Source organism: Rhinoraja longicauda, unplaced genomic scaffold (genome assembly GCF_053455715.1).
Source record: "Rhinoraja longicauda isolate Sanriku21f unplaced genomic scaffold, sRhiLon1.1 Scf000060, whole genome shotgun sequence".
In the NCBI taxonomy this organism is placed as follows: Eukaryota; Metazoa; Chordata; class Chondrichthyes; order Rajiformes; family Arhynchobatidae; genus Rhinoraja; species Rhinoraja longicauda.
The window spans coordinates 387501-392500 of record NW_027601278.1 but is presented as its reverse complement, the minus strand read 5'-3'; positions in this window follow the sequence as shown (position 1 = coordinate 392500).

Genomic DNA, 5000 nt, shown 5'->3' with positions numbered 1-5000 from the left:
AGGCGGCGTACTTTAAAGTACTGCAGCTCGAGCGCACAAGGTGCGCGGGGAATTGTTAGCGGCGCCGTCGTTGTGCTGGCGGTGACCATGGCTGCCTGCTCCTTTGGTTCACGATGTCCCCGCCGAAGGCGGCGTACTTTAAAGTGCTGCAGCTCGAGCGCACCATGTGCGTGGGGAATTGTTAGCGGGGGCGTCGTTGTGCTGGGGGCTGACTGTCCCTAGTGGGTATAGGATAATGTTAATGTACGGGGATCGCTGGGCGGCACGGACTTGGAGGGCCGAAAAGGCCTGTTTCCGGCTGTATGTGTATGATATGATATGATATGATGCCTGCCTGCTCATTTGGTTCATGATGTCCACGCGGCAGGCGGAATATTTTAAAAGCACTGTTCTGTACGAAGTGCACAATGTCCGTTGGGGAAATGCAGCTGGGGGTCGGTCGACCGGCTGACGACGCCTGCCTGCCGATTTGGTTCACGATGTCCCCGCCGAAGGCGGCATACTTGAAAGTACCGCCGTTCGCGGCGCGCAATTTGCGGGGGGAGGAATTGTTAGTGCACGTCTGTGTGCTAGGTGACGATGCTTGCCGACTTGGTTCATGCCGTCCACGCCGAAGACGGCGCCGTTTAAAGTACTGCCGCTCGAGGTGCACAATTTGCGGGGGAATTGTTAATGGGCGTCGGCGTGCTGGGTGACGATGTGGAGATGTGGAACGCCGAGCCAGATCTATCTTATTTGTTTGCTTGGCCCACTGGACTTTGCGTGGGCTTTGCAACACTGTGTGCTAGGTTAAATCACGGCCAATAGAGTGAGTGTTTTTAATGATCCTGATCTGATAAGGGGACTAGAGGTAAAAGAGCCGTTAGGAGGCAGTGATCACAACACGATAAGTTTTACTCTGCAAATGGAAAGGTAGAAGGGAAAATCGGAAGTGTCTGTATTACAGTATAGCAAAGGGGATTACAGAGGCATGAGGCGGGAGCTGGCCAAAATTGACTGGAAGGAGGCCCTAGCAGGGAAGACGGTAGAACAGCAATGGCAGGTATTCCAGGGAATAATGCAGAGGTTGCAGGATCAATTTATTCCAAAGAGGTGGAAAGACTCTAAGGGGAGTAAGAGACACCTGTGGCTGACAAGGGAAGTCAGGGACAGCATAAAAATTAAGGAGAGGAGGTATAACATAGCAAAGAAGAGTGGGAAGACAGAGGATTGGGACTCTTTTAAAGAGCAACAAAAGTTAACTAAAGAGGCAATGCGGGGAGAAAAGATGAGGTGCGAGGGTAAACTAGCCAATAATATAAAGGAGGATAGCAAAAGTTTTTTTAGGTACGTGAAGAGGAAAAAAATAGTCAAGGCAAATGTGGGTCCCTTGAAGACAGAAACGGGGGAATTTATTATGGGGAACAAAGAAATGGCAGACGAGTTAAACCGTTACTTTGGGTCTGTCTTCACTGAGGAAGATACACACAATCTCCCAAATGTTCTAGGGGCCGGAGAACCTAGGGTGATGGAGGAACTGAAGGAAATCCACATTAGGCAGGAAATGGTTTTGGGTAGACTGATGGGACTGAAGGCTGATAAATCCCCAGGGCCTGATGGTCTGCATCCCAGGGTACCTAAGGAGGTGGCTCTAGAAATAGTGGAAGCATTGGAGATCATTTTTCAATGTTCTATATAGATTCAGGATCAGTTCCTGTGGATTGGAGGATAGCAAATGTTATCCCACTTTTTAAGAAGGGAGGGAGAGAGAAAACGGGTAATTATAGACCAGTTAGTCTGACATCAGTGGTGGGGAAGATGCTGGAGTCAATTAGAAAAGACGAAATTGCTGAGCATTTGGATAGCAGTAACAGGATCATTGCGAGTCAGCATGGATTTACGAAGGGGAAATCATGCTTGACAAATCTACTGGAATGTTTTGAGGATGTAACTAGGAAAATTGACAGGGGAGAGTCAGTGGACGTGGTGTACCTCGACTTTCAGAAAGCCTTCGACAAGCTCCCACATAGGAGATTAGTGGGCAAAATTAGGGCACGTGGTATTGGGGGTAGGGTACTGACATGGATAGAAAATTGGTTGACAGACGGAAAGCAAAGAGTGGGTATAAATGGGTCCCTCTCGGAATGGCAGGCAGTGACCAGTGGGGTACCGCAAGGTTCGGTGCTGGGACCCCAGCTATTTACGATATGCATTAATGACTTAGACGGAGGGATTAAAAGTACCATTAGCAAATTTGCAGATGATACTAAGCTGGAGGGTAGTGTGAATTGTGAGGAAGATGCAATAAGGCTGCAGGATGACTTGGACAGGTTGTGTGAGTGGGCGGATACATGGCAGATGCAGTTTAATGTAGATAAGTGCGAGGTTATTCACTTTGGAAGTAAGAGTAGAAAGGCAGATTATTGTCTGAATGGTGTCAAGTTAGGAGGAGGGGGAGTTCAACGAGATCTGGATGTCCTAGTGCATCAGTCAATGAAAGGAAGCATGCAGGTACAGCAGGCAGTGAAGAAAGCCAATGGAATGTTGGCCTTCGTAACCAGAGGAGTTGAGTATAGGAGCAAAGAGGTCCTTCTACAGTTGTAGCGGGCCCTGGTGAGACCGCACCTGGAGTACTGTGTGCAGTTTTGGTCTCCAAATTTGAGGAAGGATATTCTTGCTATGGAGGGCGTGCAGCGTAGGTTCACTAGGTTAATTCCCGGAATGGCGGGACGGTCGTATGTTGAAAGGCTGGAGCGATTGGGCTTGTATACACTGGTATTTAGAAGAATGAGGGGGGATCTTATTGAAACATATACGATAATTAGGGGATTGGACACATTAGAGGCAGGAAACATGTTCCCAATGTTGGGGGAGTCCAGAACAAGGGGCCACCGTTTAAGAATAAGGGGTAGGCCATTTAGAACGGAGATGAGGAAGAACCTTTTCAGTCAGAGAGTGGTGAAGGTGTGGAATTCTCTGCCTCAGAAGGCAGTGGAGGCCAGTTCGTTGGATGCTTTCAAGAGAGAGCTGGATAGAGCTCTTAAGGATAACGGAGTGAGGGGGTATGGGGAGAAGGCAGGAACGGGGTACTGATTGAGAGTGATCAGCCATGATCGCATTGAATGGCGGTGCTGGCTCGAAGGGCTGAATGGCCGACTCCTGCACCTATTGTCTATTGTCTATTGTCTATAATCAACCACTTTATTTTGCCCGTCTTTGTGACTCCTCTTTGACACGTCGATCACCGCTGAGGCTGTTTTACCTGTTTCCCCTATGTACCGTAAGGTACACTCCTTACATTGAACTGCATACACCCCATTATTTCGCTCACGGGTTATCCTCTGTGCTATCCAGTCTCTCCTGTCACCCTGTTCTATGTTTTTGTCTATTACCCAGTGGGAGCAGGCCCCATATTGACATTAATTTGTAACCCTACTGCTCCCCTCGTCTGCTGGTTTTATCACCATCTCATGTTTATCCCTCAGCTCTGCCGTGGTCTCCCTCTCTTTTTTTCTGGTGAGGTTCGGCCTATCCTTTGTCATGGGCATATCCCAGGCTGTTTTAGTAACGTTCTTTTAAAACGTGTCGTGTTTGTTTGGCTTTACCCACGTTCCAGCATTAGAGGCCAATTTTTGCAATGTTTCCTGGGTGGGATTTGCCGGTTTTACAAATGGTGTCACTATCTCACCCTGCTTCCTGATACCCTTATGGGGTCGGCTCTGTTCTTGCAGAACCCTCGGGTGGTGCAGAGTCTGGGCCTTGTTATCAATATCTTGCCCTGCTTCCCGATACCCTTGCGGGTTCGGCTCTGTTCTTGCAGATCCCTCAGGTGGTGCAGAGTCTGGGCGGCATCGTCACCCAGCACACCGACGCCCACTGAAAATTACCCACGCACAGTGCGCGCCTGGAGCGGCAGTAGTTCAAACTACCCCTACCCCTACCCCTACCCCTACCGCTACCCCTACCCCTACCCCTACCCCTAACCCTAACCCTAACCCTAACCCTAACCCTAACCCTAACCCTAACCCTAACCCTAACCCTAACCCTAACCCTAACCCTAACCCTAACCCTAACCCTAACCCTAACCCTAACCCTAACCCTGACCCTAATGCAGGCAGAGTTATTTATAAAGTGGCCCAGACTCTGCACCACCTGAGGGTTTTGTAACAGAACCAACCCCATAAGGGTTTCAGGAAGCAGGGCAAGATATTGATAACAAGGCGCAGACTCTGCACCACCTCAGGGTTCTGCAAGAACAGAGCCGACCCCATAAGGGCATCAGGAATCAGGGCAAGATATTGATAAAATGGCCCAGACTCTGCACCACCTGAGGGTTCTGCAAGAACAGAGCCGACCCCATAAGGGCATCAGGAAGCAGGGCAAGATATTGGTAACAAGGCCCACGGGGAAGGCGGCATACTTTGGGGTTATTTTGTAGTGAGTTTTGAAGGCATGTGCTAGTGTTACGCATACCGAGGGCGCGCAAAGTTCGGCGCGCCCGGGCCAAAACGCCTCTGCTGGCCGCGGCCGAGTCGGCCGACGGATTGCCACGGACTTGCTTGACGACCTGTCACTCTCCGTGCATCGGTTGCACGCCCGGTTCGTCCTTTCCATTTGTTTCATGATGTACACGCGGCAGGCGGAATATTTTAAAAGCACTGTTCTGTTCGAAGTGCACAATGGCCGTTGGGGCAATGCAACTGGGGGTCGGTCGACCGGCTGACGACGCCTGCCTGCCGATTTGGTTCACGATGTCCCCGCCGAAGGCGGCATACTTGAAAGTACTGCCGTTCGCGGCGCGCAATTTGCAGGGGGGAGGAATTGTTAGTGGACGTCTGTGTGCTGGGTGACGATGCTTGCCGACTTGGTTCATGCCGTCCACGCCGAAGACGGCGCCGTTTAAAGTACTGCCGCTCGAGGTGCACAATTTGCGGGGGAATTGTTATTGGGCGTCGGCGTGCTGGGTGACGATGTGGAGATGAGGAACGCCGAGCCAGATCTATCTTATTTGTTTGCTTGGG